Source organism: Aegilops tauschii, chromosome 5, assembly GCF_002575655.3.
Source record: "Aegilops tauschii subsp. strangulata cultivar AL8/78 chromosome 5, Aet v6.0, whole genome shotgun sequence".
In the NCBI taxonomy this organism is placed as follows: Eukaryota; Viridiplantae; Streptophyta; class Magnoliopsida; order Poales; family Poaceae; genus Aegilops; species Aegilops tauschii.
Genome location: NC_053039.3, coordinates 384,433,402 through 384,448,782, shown reverse-complemented (window position 1 = coordinate 384,448,782; position 15,381 = coordinate 384,433,402). Strand labels below are relative to the sequence as shown.

General features: G+C 42.3%; 1 long non-coding RNA gene and 1 pseudogene across 8 annotated transcripts; both read right to left on the bottom strand.

Moving 5' to 3' along the window:
- Positions 1-1,122: 1,122 nt before the first annotated feature.
- LOC109750984 (putative wall-associated receptor kinase-like 16) lies at positions 1,123-5,181 on the bottom strand (annotated as a pseudogene).
- A 2,850-nt stretch (positions 5,182-8,031) lies between these two features.
- On the bottom strand, positions 8,032-14,916 carry LOC109751008 (uncharacterized). Of its 8 annotated transcripts, none has more exons than XR_012184950.1 (10): positions 14,202-14,916; positions 13,998-14,085; positions 13,197-13,374; positions 12,103-12,287; positions 11,075-11,205; positions 10,621-10,959; positions 10,296-10,511; positions 10,066-10,155; positions 9,203-9,517; positions 8,032-8,759 (listed from the first exon to the last, which is right to left on the bottom strand). It is a non-coding gene; the product is annotated as an uncharacterized lncRNA (long non-coding RNA). The 8 variants fall into 8 exon arrangements; XR_012184951.1 differs by having other exon boundaries at positions 10,621-10,955; XR_012184952.1 differs by having other exon boundaries at positions 10,621-10,952.
- Between the last annotated feature and the right edge of the window lie 465 nt (positions 14,917-15,381).

Sequence of the window (15,381 nt, the reverse complement as noted above, 5' to 3'; positions counted from 1 at the left end):
CATGCTGACAGCATCGGCGGACCTAGAGACTATTCTGAGTGAGGGCACGTCCTCTCTGAATTCATAAAACTTTCGGAACCGCTTGAGAGGAAACTATGCGTACGTTTCTTCATCTTTAAGAAAAAAAAAAAGAAAAAAAAAACTCCTCACCTTCATCTTAAAATAAAATAAAAAACTTTCTTGCATCATGTGGACATCACATCCATCTAAAAAAATCTAGAAAAAACTTTTCTTAAAAAAAAGTCTCACTTCCATCTTCCAAAATAATCCAAAAAACAAAAAAGTTTCTCACCGTGGCCAATGTGGAAAGAATATTTGGTGCAAAACAGTTGTATTCACCTCATGGGGGTGTATACATAACAAGTGCGGGGTAGTTTCTGTTGAATATATGTATAGGCCAATCGCATGTACTCCCTTCGTTCCTAAATACTTGTCTTTCTAGGCATTTCAAATGAATATCACATACGGATGTATGTAGACATATTTTAGAGTGTAGATTCACTCATTTTACTCCGTATGTAGTCACTTGTTGAAATGCCTAGAAAGACAAGTATTTAGGAAACGGAGGGAGTATATGATTATGATCTTTTCCTAACAGCCCTGTTTCCTGTTTCGTTGTATAGTTGAGGCCATGGGCTACTCTTGTACATATATACGTGCGTTATGCACCCGATCAAACATCGTGTGTTGCACTGCCAAACTACATGGTATCAGATAGGTTCCGATCCTAGCCTTAGCTTCCGCCCTCGCGCAGCCGCTGCAGGTCCTTGCCGCCGCTGCGCCATCTTCCTCACACCGCCGGGCCTCTACCGCCGCCACGCGCTACCCCTTTCCCTCCTGGCCGCCCCCGCTGCCGTCCTTGCCGCCGCTGTACCCGTGTGCTGCCGCCACAAACTCCATCTACTTCTACTAGTGCCTTTTGCTGCCACCGCAAAATTATCTAGATTCAGATTTCTGTTCATCTACGTCTACTTCTACTAGGCACATGTGTTATCCATATGTAGCTGTTTGTGATCGTAATGTCGTTAGGTCAACAGTGCAATTGACAAAGATAATGAGAAATAGATAACGTACATATACAAACTGATTGATTGTTTTGAAAAGAAAAATAGGCGCGAATACTCAACGCCCTGATTGCAGATTTGTCACAGCTTTCTTCTCGATGCTGAGATAGTGGACCATTGCCGAGGGTTCCCCAAGTAAGCTTTCCATCTCTTCAGGCTTTTGTTGCGCCTATGGATGATGCATCACCTTCCTCAGCCTATCAAGCTTCTTTGCAACTTCCTTTGTTGAGGGCCTGTTCTCACCGGACATCTCCAAACAATGATTTGCCAGCTCCGCGATCTCCTCAAGAATCTCCATGTTCTCCTCGTCCTTGATCCCATCATCCAACATAACCTCAAGCCTATTCTCCTTCATCGTAGACATAAACATCATTGATAGACTCTTCTCCTGCTCAAGGGCATCGAGATTAAATGGCTTCTTGCATGCGAGCAGCTCCAGAAGAACAACACCAAAGCTGTACACGTCACTCTTGTCTGTCAGCTGACATGTTTGCATGTATTCCGGGTCGAGGTACCCACAAGTTCCTTGCACAAGTGTGACAAACTGTGACTCGTCGGTTGGTGCAAGGATGGAGGCGCCAAAGTCGAAGACTTTAGCTTTGTGGTTATCGTCGAGAAGGATGTTGAAAGATTTAACATCACCATGGAGGATCGGAGTCAAAGCCCCTGAATGAAGGTAGGAGAGTGCCTCAGCAGAGTCGTGGGCGATCCCCAAGCGAGTGGTCAAGGAGATGCGCCAGCCATGGTTGTTGTGGATGAGATCAAAGAGCATGCCATTTGGGATGAACTCGTACACCAGCATGGGACTTCCACCTCTAGGCAACACCCGAGGAGCTTCACGACATTTTTTTGGTTGATCTGGGGAAGTATTAGCATTTCTTTGCCGAATTCTTCTTGTGTCGCTCGTCAATTGTCATGCATCTTTTTTTTCGACAAATGATGGATTTTATTGACTTAAAATGGAGCATCAAGAGAATCATGCATCTCTTGACTACTACTTCAGTGTTACTCTTGAGAAGCCCCTTGTAGACAGTTCCATGGCCTCCCCCACCAATGACTTGTTTTTTCACTAAACCTGTTCGTGGCTTGTTGCAATTCTTCTTCTAGAAAATTTTGAATGCATGGCATTGCTGTGACTTCATCTCTTCAAATAATATTGTGCCACCGTGCTGCCGAAAGTAGGCCAGTTTCATATGAGAGCAGCGATACGGCGGACGAGCTCGCATGCTCCTGGTTTGTGGACCAATGGTACAAGGTCACGTGGAGGAGGAATTATGGACGGAGGGAAATACGGCTTCGTATACCGATGTGGGCCAGGAGGGCCGTCGCGACGGAGCTGGCTGTCGCCGTGACGGACGCATGGATGGTTCTGCTAGCGAGGAGCAGCACGCAGCGGTCAAAGTGAGTAGCTTCGGTCTCCCATATATCTATTATTTTTTTGCGAAACTCCCATATATCTAATTTGTTTGCATGCAAACTAATGAAATGCTGTTTCCTGAATATGGTTCCTATTGGGTGATTGACAGCTAGCGAGGAGCAGTACGCGGATCCATCCCTGCGAAAAAGAGGCTCACGCGCCCAGTCGCTTGCCTTGGGTGAGCCAAGAATACCATTTTTCTATTATTAGAGTTCAAGTGCGGATCATCAAATCTCTCGCAAATGTTTTGATCGAACGGTTTGAATATTTTTTGTTACAACATGTTTAGATCTTGAAACGAATTTTTCCATGGCAACTTTTATTAGAGGCATATGTTTAAAAAATAATAATATTTCCGTGTCAACTGTTTATTACTTTGGATATGGTTTCAAAATGAAATTTTGCCATGAAAACTTCACATATGTTTTATAAATGAATTTTTGCCAAGACGTGGATTTTGTGAACATGGTTCCACGCGTACCCCTTATGACTAGTATAAAAATACTAGAAAAAACAAAAAAAACTTTTTTGTAATATACATAGCTAGTCAACCGATAAGAAGTTCCACGAGGAAATCACAACCATGGTAATCTCGGTGAAAATGAGAAAATCGAAACTATATTAAAAGCATTGTTGATGATAGTATGGTCCCAATTATATTTTGTTTACTAAGAATACCATGGGATTCATTTCTTTACGAAACTTCACACATGAGTAGAATAGTCGACTAGGTTTGATACATCACAATTTCAGAAAAAAATTATATCTATTTTTTTGTCACCCGGGAGCGCGCGCTTCTGCACACGAAAAAATATTTCAATGTGTGAAAAAATTCCAAAAAAAAATTGGCGCATACATCTCGACATTATATGTGTGCGCGTCAAGTTTCGGAGAAAACCGTCATTTTTTGTGGCTTGTGTAAAAAAGACGGAAGGATGTCTTGTGAAAAGCATTTTTAACACCGGATTTTGTCTTTTCACACGCAACAGATAAGTTGTCTTTTTCGCGAAACAACATTGTGAGCATGTACAATATTGATATGTATACGTCAAGTTTTTATTTGAAATTTTTTGACATTTCAAAATATGTTTAAAACACATTTTAAAAATCATGAGCGCGCGCTCACATGTGCCAAAATGCCACTCTCCGTTTAACCATGTTCACCTTTGTATTGTACCATGGTAATTTTTCGTGTGTAGTTATATTTTTACATTTTAATCATGACAAATATATTGCATACACCATGGCAAACTTAAAATTCGATGCCATGGCAGTTTAAATTATGTCGTCATGGCAAAATAATACACATGTTTTTTGTGTGTATCAATACATATGAAGTTCCTATACATGTGATACAGGACGAAGCGGCGTCACCGTCACAATCCGCTGCAACGGCGTCTCTAGCCGTCACGTATACGCATTAAATATGTTCACGTCCGCGTCTAGGAATACGTCGTGCATCACGCATCCCGAACTGGACGGACGCATCGTGATACCGTGTGCAGGCGAGCTCGTCCACGCCAGCGAGTTTTCGAGTCTCATATTCTGTAGCTTTCTTCTCTCTTGGATCAAGCATGCACAGGCTACAAAAATCACAAGGACGACAAGTCCCACACTTGCACCTACAAGAGGTATTTTTTCAAAATGAATTAATTTCGATGAGTAGTGACCACTTAAAAGTGTTATGTTGAAGAGAAATTGAAAAAACACCAATTAGTCCCGTCTATGGCACATGTATATCGTTTTGAACATAGACACATAATCGTTTTGAACATAATAATTTATAAAGATATTTTTTTTCTAAATAGAAACAACTATGCATTATAATAGTATGTTCCATAATGAATCTTGTACTATCAATTTTATGTTATCAATTATTAGTAAAAGTTTCAGTAGTGATGTTCAAACTTTAAATGTTTAATTTGTAAAAAAAACAATCATATATATTTGCGAACGGAGAGACTAGAAATTTGACCAAAGACAGCTTGCTTCTAAAGAAAATAAATCAGGCTATCATGTTGGTACAGACTTTGTATTGTTTCGTACGGTGTCCAATCAAGTGATTTTACTTTGGTCCTCACCATACAGCACACACGAACTTACCTATAACAGGCATTGCCTGAAAACGGGAAGGCTTTTTTTGAATTGGCACACAAACACCATTCGTCATATAATTGCATGAGCAGCTGTAGTTTCCCGGCGTGTTCTTGCATACACCATCGCCGCAAGGATTGGCAAGGCGCCTGCACTCACCGATATCTGGAACAATTGTTTGTAGTTAGAATTGCTAAACAGTGTATACAATTGATTCTTATGTGAGGTCTTATGTCAATGCACAAGGAAGCAAAAGGGAAGGAACCTACCCCGGCATCCATTCGCGATGGCTTGTGGGTGGTGGAATCAACACACACACTGTTGTTGCTGACACATGTGTAGGAACTCGTGTTCTTCTTAGCGTCCCCGCAAGCCAATTTTGCTATTTTCCAGTTCAGGATCGCTCCCGCGTGCCTACGGTGTTGCTGCCGCTAGTCCCGGCTCCTCTTCTTTGTTGTACAGACCGCACTTCGTGGTGCCGTTCTGAGACGGCGTGGAAGCTTCAAGACCATGTTGGCGCAGGGTGGGGGTCGGTTTGGTGGTGGGCTTCGGAGCCCTGGGGTGAAGGTTGGGATCAGGAGAAATCCCTGTCGGCCTTTTCGACATCGACGCTGTGGCGCCTGAGGGTGCCGCCGGACCTTCGTGGAGGGCGTCGGGGGCTACCCTTCCTCTCCCCTCGTCGTGTACCGGGGGAAACCCTTGGCAGCAGCGCCATCATCGTCGCGTCCCTTCTTGGGGGTGTTGATTGGTACCGGCGCTTCGGAGTCTAGGAGTTCGGTGGGAGATTTCCTGTGGGCGCAGGCTTCTTCATTTTTGTCGATCCGCCATTATTGGCATTTGTTTCTTTTGTACTTTCTTTTCCAGTTCTTTTGGGCGTGTCTGCTTCCGTCCCAGCACCTATCGTTGGTTGTATCGGTTGGTTACTTCGTCGTAATATAAAGCGGGGAACCCTTTTTCGTCTAACACCAATGAGCCACTAGAGGTGAGCACTAGTGTAGGCAGGGGGTAAACATAGGAAGCCGACCATCGATGACAAAGAAGGGGTGGTGAGAGAATGAGGGTTTGGACGATGAGTGGAGTGGAGTGAGGAGTTATGGCCAAAGTGTATCGTTTCCATGGTTCCCAATGCTTGCAGCCTTGTGCCACGTTGCACACGTTGGAGCCTGGCCAAGAAAAAAGACTGATTCAGCCGTTCCTCTCAACCAGGCCCATGATCGCTTTAAGAACCATGCAGTGCTGCTGTTCCCTTTGCGCGAAGGGTTTTGGAAATGTTCATTTTTTTAGCTGGAAAGTGTTCGCCTCTTAGTACTGTATACGAAAATTGTTCCATAGTGGGCTATCATTTCCTTCGCGCACGATCGGTGGTTGGCGTGCTCCGAGGAACCTTCGTCGATGCTAATCCCTGACCTAAAGCCCGGAAAGGCCACAGCATGTGAATGTTTTAAAGCAATCTTTTAACGCTTGCGTTTGTATTGTATTTTAAAAATAAACTTTTAGCGCGAATTGGGTCGGTAGTATCGTGAAGCTTCAAAGGTGAGGCGCGATGTACTGTGTACGTGCATTTTCTCACTGGGTGAATGGCACGCTGCCGAAATAAACTACTCCTACTTATTTGTTATAGTACTTTCTATGTTTGGGTACCTAAGTAGTTTCTTTTTAGAGTACATGTTCGTACCTAGTTAGTGATACTAGTAGAGTGCCCGTGCGTTGCCACGGGCCTTAAAAAATTGAAAACATTCTTTTGTTGATATTATTATTAGGATTCAATATCGGGTTACTGATTACATCACTATGCCTTCCTACTCATTGCAGGTTGGTTGTTACTGATTGCATATCAAATTTCACATGTATAAAAAAGATAGCCAATCACATACGAAAATATTGAGATCCACTTCACTTGCAATGTAATTCGGTAACATATACGACCAGATATAATAAACAAAACAAATAAAGTCATACAAAAACATAGAACTCTTTATTGGGCATTACAAATGATAGGTGGCACATGGAGGCCCTTTTATGTTTAAGATTAATCATCTCATGAAAGCATGTCTGTTATTATTCATTATTTAAGAGTGAAGTGCACTGTAGGTCCTCGAACTATTTCCGGGGTGTCACGTAGGTCCTCCAACTATTTCAGGGGTGTCACGTAGGTCCTCGAACTACGAAAATCATCATCTAGGTCCTCGAAGTGTTGTAAATGTGTCATTCAGGTCCAAAATCTCCCCCTCTAACGGGCCATCTGGCGCCGTTAACCGTGAGCACTGAACAATAAACCATGAACAGAAATGATGTTGGAACTGGAACGCTGTTATTACTATTCACGGTTTACTTTTTAGTGTTCACGGTTAACGGCATCAGCCGGCCAATTAGAGGGGGTCAGGGAGATTTTGGACCTGAATAACACACTTACTGCACTTCGAGAACCTGGATGACGATTTTCATAGTTTGAAGACCTACATCACACCCCTGAAATAGTTCAAGGACCTACAGTGCACTTCACTCATTATTTCAATATGACACATGTAGGATTTTGTTTCCTTATTCCAAGATTCTACAACCAGAATTCCCTGGCAAACTTTTACACATGAAATTAGGTACTTAAAACCGTACGGCTTACTGCACATACCTCCTACCATTTAGAAACCATGGAAACACAAAATATTTCAACACTTCCCCATCTACTATTCATAGCTTGGACAGGCCCCATCAACTTTTCTTAGCTCAAAAGGACCGAGGCCCCTCCAACTGCACTCAACTTCTAGGATCTCTTCTTTGAAGACCATGGAAACAATCATACGGCAAGATTGTTTGTGATCATAAATGGCATTTACAATTACTTGATATTTTCATATACAGTATCTAAATAGTAAATTTTATAGATGCAGTACTTTAAAAGAATTAATGCTACTGGTATCCGTAGCTAGAATACATAAATACAAATAATTAGAGGCATGAAACTCTAACATTAGATAGACCCATGTAAATTGCATACATGTAACCCTTATAAACTTCGCGTCTAATTTTTTTGCAATAGGCTTTTAACCTAGTATTCTCCTAAAAAAGATACTTAAGTGAATAAAGCACTGCTCGAGATAGCATTGTGAGTTGGTTCATGCTAAGATCATGCGAACTTTCACAAGGATATCGACATTGACCACTCCAGCTAGTAGATTCTCCAAGGGAAAAAAATCCTATTCTACACATAGAGAAAACCTATATCATTCTTTAGTATAAATTAAGGCTTGACATTCCACTTCAGCTTATATTTTGTTCAATCTATATACATGGAAGATAATGTTGCACTAACAAATAAGAACTTGTATCATTAATTATTAGCAGCAAATATTCTTTCCATAAAAAATTAAACATGTCAAATTCTGGCCGTGAAATTATGTCTTGGGTCTAGCTTAACCTATTCAGCAAGCTACCATTGACCATATTGTAGTTCATATGAAAAAGAGACGAACATCATATTCTGCTGAAAAACAACAATGTGAAGCCCTGTCCACCACATTTCGCTTCATATTACATTATTCTCACGTATCACACATACTACAATTCAACCATGCATATCAGTTAAATATAGGAATGGATCTCTAGTACAACAATATATGCACACTTTTTTTCCAAAGTGACTTCTATGTTTGCTACTACTATCTTCTACACACAGTCCCTACAGCAGAATTGACTGTGGTCTCAAGTTCCTTCTCCCACTAACCATCTCTGTCACAATTTTGTTGTAGCTATTCTAAATAGATGTCGTGGTCTGCCTCGGATACTCGTGCCTGAGAAGAGGCTACCCCATTGAACATGCATTGTTATACGCCAGGCAAGAAAACTCTGAACTGCACCACACAACACCGACCACAATGTCACGTCCATGATCAAAATTAAGAAGTGTTCTTGGCTTCCAGCCTTGGCCAAAAACCGCACCAGAACTGCCAGAACGCCATGTGGTCTCTTAAGAGGCGGGAAGAGCTAGGGAGCACCATGACACGCCGTCTACAGCTCGGTGGTGGTGGTGGGTGGTGTTGATCTCATCACCCTGGCAATGGCTCCATGGAGGGTTAGGGATTTTTTGGAGCGTGCTATTACACTGGATGAGACGTGTGTCTCCCTCCCGTGAGCTTGCGATGATGGGATCATGGCCGTCGTCGTCCATGCCTAATTGGCACATGAAACTGAACGAAGAAACACTCAACATATTTCTTCATGCAAAATTAAATACTATTGCAACTAAAATATATAATGCAATAACGAGTGTTTCAATGTTCTTCTGTTTATAGTCAGCGGGCAACAAGGTACAAATATGTTCTTCTTTCATCAGTTGTTATGTTTGTGTACCTCAGGCTTGTAGACAATACGATTTTGTTAGCCTGCACCACTACACTGATCTTTTGAAATGATAAATTTTAGCAACTATGTCAACAGTACTAAATCGCAGAAAAAAAGAGAAATAACACCAACTTTAGCTTCACCAGAATTTCCTCAATATGTAGGAATAAAACAACGGATCTCAGCTACTATACATAAACCATGAAAATATGTACAAACTTTAATTTTTCAACCAAAATAACACAATGGTGCATTGAAATAGGAAAAGAAGCACATAAACGGTAATTACCTTCCTCGTGTAGTAGAGAAACACCATCAATGAATAGTCTCAATAAGCTTTCTGGATGTTTCAGTCTTCGGACGTAATATTCAGTTCTGACATAATATTTAGTTCAGAGAGGAAATCCCCGTGTAGTAAGGTATGTTGTGTATGCCGGCAATGTCGCGGGAGAGGCATGCCCCAGGAGTGGCACTGCAGATGCACGCCTTGCACCCCAGTCCCTCGCCATGCAACAGAGAAGCACCGCCACAGCTCGCTGGCCACCGGCAGGCAACAGCAAGGTGTGGCGCCGCAGACCCATGCCTTGTACCCCCATCCCTTGCCCTGCAAGGCAGCCCGTCGTCAGGATCGACACCATCTTTAATGTAATCTTTTCCAATACAAACCGCGTCTTTAAAATACAGCAGCGCAACACACTTACAGACCAAAGTACTCTAAAGTATATTTCCAGTTCTCACAAAAAAGTGATATTTCCAAAATAAAAGTTTGGCGTTGCTAATTTCAGTATCTACATAGAGCAAAGCCTTTAACAGAAAAACATCAATGGATTTAAGATAGTGGGAGGATTCTGGATAGTTGGCCTCACCGGAAATAGAGGCGTTCGGTTGTGCTCGACGCGGATATGATAGTAAGATAGTGAATAAATCACAATTTTATTTCAGGTATGAATTATTAGGATTTTGATGCCACCTTAGAATTAACATATTGCATCTATATTTTGTAACATCTAATTGCAGGTCGTCAAGTGGCTCAGGTTGTAGGGTGTAGTTACAGATGTACAAAGATCACGACAATGAGTAAACATACAATCTAAATTTATTCTAAAAGTCATGCATCTAGACCAAACAAATTGAGTTTGGTAAACGGTATACGTGAATTTTCACAGCTTTGCTCAAGTCATCCGGATCCGGTCACCTCCAGCAGACCTCGCAAGTCATAACAATAGTTTCCTTGTGCTAACCCTGCAACCCATTAGTCAAAAACATCAAGTCTATTTAGATATGTATTGAAAAGTAAGGATTATAAAATTCAAATAAGGGGAAAATAAGAGATATAATATAAAGATATAGTTCTGAAATTGTGTGGTGGTTCAGTGTCTCACCCTTCAGAACAATTTTCAGGAAGGTGTTCGGGTCCAATACAGTGGGTATATCATTGTTTCATTGCACATCCGTATCATCAATGATCCATCAAACAATGGCCACATCTCATTGTTGATCAACAGTGACTAATTTAACTTGAGATGCAAATAACCCATTGGTATAAAGCAGTTGTAATACCGAAGATCGTCTCCAGTCATCGTTGAGCAATCACCCGCCTATGAGTCAACAAAATTGATGTTGAGGACAGCGATGTTAAATTCAGATAAAACTCCATCATAAATCACTAAGAACATCAATTTCAAGGACCAGCACCATGCCACTTACCCAAACGCTTGGTGTCCTGAATCAAACTATTTCAATTGCATGATGTCTGTCGATGAAACAAAGCACAAGTAGTGCAGATTGGAATGCTAGAAGACCCCCCCCCCCCCCCCCACAACCTCGCATGTTTCTAAACATGAGAAAATCAGTTACTAAAGCCAAAATAATGCATATCTATATATTATGTAATTCACTCTAAAAAATGAAAATCACATTATACAAGTCAAGCATACTCAAAGGAACTGGCAATATTTTTGTCCAGCACATCTCAGTCGAACAGCTAATTCCAAGATGGGCATTATATGGCTCTCCCCAGCTTGGTGGGCTGCACCATGCTTCTTTCTCCAAATAGAAGAGCATAGTAAATGTTTTAGTAAATACATGGAGACGACGCATGGCACGAAACCATTATCCAGCAGTTGAAAAGCATCAAACTGGACGAGTTGACGAACTTTACCTGCTTGACAATCCCGCAGCCCCATCGAGCCTGGCGTCGAGCCCGCCAACCTCGGAGAATAACGAATCCCCACAGCTGCCGACTATTCCACCTGCTTCCACAAGCACCCCTTCGGCCGCCAGCAATGCCGCCTCCCGCCACCGATGGTCAACGTAAACATGCACAGAAACAATGAAATCGATAACACTTTTGCCCCCTCTATTACACATCAGAACCATCAAATTTCAAACCTCGTCACAAAGCAGAGCATAATGTACTCAATAAAAATCAAGTAACCCTCCCTCACCAGCATCTACTCAATTAGACTACTAATCCGGCTACCATCTTTTCGGGGCAAAAAATAACAAATCTACACCACCCTCGCGCAAGCAAGAAGTAATATATAGTGAAAAAATCAAACACAAATTCGACGAAGAACTGTACGGACGCAACTATTTTCCACAATGTTATCTGGTGATAAATTTGCAACTATTTTTTGGACATATTTTCCACGAATGTCATCTGGTGAAAAATTTCTATTCGCTATGAAAACATTTGTCAATGTTTCACACTAAAAAAAAAATCAGATTTTTTAATTATTTTACTGTTCACCCAGGTTCAAGTGAGCTAGGGATTAGAACAACATTTTTGGACAAAGTACTACAGAAATAATCCAAGCAATCCTACTATAATATCAAGGCACACATATAAGTGATTATTCTCTCATGCAAACTGAAGTACTCCCTCTGTTTCTAAATATAAGTCCATTTAGAAATTTCAATATGGACTACATACGGATGCATATAGACATTCTTTAGAGTGTAGATTCATTCTGTAGTCCATATTGAAATCTGTAAAAAGACTTATATTTAGGAATGGAGGGAGTAGTATATATATCCACCTCACGGGCTACTATATTAAGATGGCCAAGCCTTTGTTAATCATATGAACATGGTACAGGCAAGGAGGACATTAGCTAAGAAATGTAGTATCAAAGATTAGATAGATGAACATGCAAAATTTGATGTAGAAAACAAGGATAGTCTTACCTGAATCTCTTCCGATAACTGCGCCTTGGCAGAGATGATATAGAAAATCTCGACTGGGGTGTATTACTCGATGGGGGTGTCGTCTGGTAGCGGCGGCGTGCACGGCTGCATCAGAGTGTGACCCGCCACCACGGGCATAGGCGTTACAGATTGGCGAGTGGAGGTCGACGAAGGCGCTGGCATGCCTGCACGAGACATGCGCAAAATTATCAAATCAGCATTGAACGTACCATATAGATGGATCTCTCAAAATATACTCTCATTCATCAATTCCTTTTCAGAAAATAAATGAAGTGGCTGGACCAATCTTAGCTCTGCTTGTATGTTGCTGCTCCAAAATCTTCCTCGAACTGGAGATTGACGGTCATATACTATGCATTAACTCTAAGGCAGAAACTTATTATCATCTTCAAAATAAGCTCACGTGTAAGAAGATATCCATGAGAAGTACATCAAATTATGTATGAAAATATCTGAACCAAACAGAGCGCCTATTTATTCTCAGCTCATAGTTTTCATTCACTAAAATGTGCCGTTGGCCTAATATGCATGTCTGACCAAAAGTGTGATGAGGTGTTGGATCAGAGGTTTTAGTTAGGTCATGAACTGATCCCATCACTCAACAGTTAACACGAGAGTTTGGCGAGAGCAACAGAAAGTATGGTTAGCATATACGAAACACAAGTACAGATCCATAAGCAGAGGACACATGGCCTGTGTGTTACCTGTTGTGGTGAAACCGTATGCTTTTTGACCAAATATATATATGCAAGGCAACATGCAGATGAATAGCATGAAGATGTGGGCAAAAAGGCACACGTTTGTTTAAGTAGGTTTGATAGGATGCTTAAAATAAGAAGGTTTACTATAACCATGGGCCTTGTAGCAGAAGAAACAACAAAGTAACAATGCTGCCGAAACAAACGGGATCTAGGAATTAAAGCGTGGACAAAAGAATGCAAATACCGAATACTTGCAAGAATAGAAATGCAAATTAAAACGGATCTACTAACCCATAATTTTTAAATACAAATTATTTGAATATATTACAAATCAAAAGCTTGCAAGAATATAGATGGTCAGATGGAACATACCGAATACCGACAGCGCACTAAAGACAATCACGAGGCAAATGCCCTTTCCGAGACCTCATTGCAGTAAATGTTCGAATAATATCCTTATCATCAACGGACTTGAGTACCACCTGCTCATTGTAACTTGTAACACATGACTTGAACCATTCATTATTGATCTTGCTACGCAGTTTGCTCCCTGTTAAAAATAAGAAAACAGTTTTCTCTCTATTAGTGCTCGACAGAAAAACAGAAGTGTTCATAAAACTTTAGAAAATGACAAATAAAAAATACAGTCATGCAAACTTAAAGAAAATGACATGTTTGGCTTGAAAGAACAAGGATTATAGGATCAGGAAAATCAGCTTTATTGACAAAATCTGATCTATATAACTTTAAAGTAGATACTTGGTTGCAGCTAAAATAGAATCAAGTGCTGCCGGCAGGTCCGGTCCTCGGATTTTAGGGGCCCAGGGCGAAACAAAAATCCAGGGCCTTTAGTATAAAGGTCTAAATAATAATCAATCTATGTAGACATAAATTTAGAGGCCAAAAAATAAGGGCATCTAAAATCATTAAGCATATCAAATAATAAAATCATCCGACATGCAAATTAGTAAATTAGTAATGATAGTAACTATCTATCTCATCCAACAATTTCTTCTCAATGCATACTTTCGAGATGGCATGACAGTACTAAAATTGAAAAGGACAATTATTTTTGGAAATTAGCACAAAGCTATGATAATATAAGATCCAGTTAAAAATCATCATCAAGAATCTGCCTCTCGCCTCTGGTTCATAAAACCTGCTAGGGCATACCTTATCTGGAATCTGCCTCTCACCTCTTCTTGTGGTGAACGGCGTTTATTATCACCTGGAAGGCAGTGCTAAGGACCTGATTGGTAAACTATAGAGATTAGAGAGGAGAAACAATCAGGCAAATCGTTGGACAAATCTAGAATCAGAAACGCATAGGTCGCTGCTCGTTCGGAGGAAGAAAGATGAACAGCCAGATGTACGTACCTGGTGGCGCTGACGTCCTAGACTCCAGTCGAAATCAAATTAGGGTGCGGCGGTGCGGACACACCAGGAACCTAATTAGGGTGCGACGAGGACGACACGCTGGATCCTCATAGGGAAGGCTCCCCCAAACCATGGAAGCTGGCGTGGTCGCGCGGAGGACGATGATGACGACGGGAGGAAGCTGAAGTGGGTGAGGTGGAGCTCCTCCGTACGCGCACATGCCAACACCCGCCACCGCCTGCGATGAGGACGACGCGCCGGCTCCTCATAGGGAATCCCCCAAATCGTGGAATCTGGCGGGGTCACACGGAGGATGACGATGACGACGGGAGGAATTGGGGGAGGTGTAGCTTCACCATGGCCGAGTCGAGCGAAGGAGGCCGGCGGTGGCGATTTTTGTGGAGAGAAAGATCCGATCGAGATCGAGGGGGGAAGTGGAGGTGCAGGCGTGCGTGCGACCACGTGGAGACGCGAAATCTACCCTGTGCCGCAACGACGGCGTCTCCCGGAGTTCGGCGGCAGGGATTGAAACCGCCCTGCCCTGGAGACTTGGCGGCGGCGTTTCCCGGAGTTCGGCGGCGGGGGCGGCGTCTCCCTCTCGGACGGCGGTGGCGGGGGCGGCGTCTCCCTCTCGGACGGCGGCGGCGGCGGCAACGATAGATGGGATCGATGGAGCCTTTTTTTTCTGGGTGTGGGGTTTTTTTGGGTGGCTGCGTGGATGGGAGGGGTGGGAAGAGGGTGAAAGAAAACCAGCGAAAAAAACCGGACGAAAATGGTGGGACGAAAAAAAAACCCGGAACGCAGACTACCAACTGAGACATTAGGAGTAGAGAAAATAAAAAGGTCCACCAAATCATGTAGTTCATTAAAGCATCTACAGTCGGACTTAGCAAATCCGGCCTTCTAAATATATGTGGACTTGCCCGGGTGTGTCCATGGATAGTAACGGTCGATCCTTAAATGTTCTCCATGGCCGGATACCTTGTTAGCAAATCTTTCGATCCATACAATTACATGTAACGTAAAACCTAGTCTAATCTTCACTGGCGACCGTCCTTGTTGTTCCACCTTCCGTGCCCATGTCCGGCAGCGGTGAGACTCGCGAGGTGAAGGTCCGGTCGCCGACGAGGTAGAGTAGGACATGGGACACGGATTGTCCCTTATGGGCACCAGGTGTCGC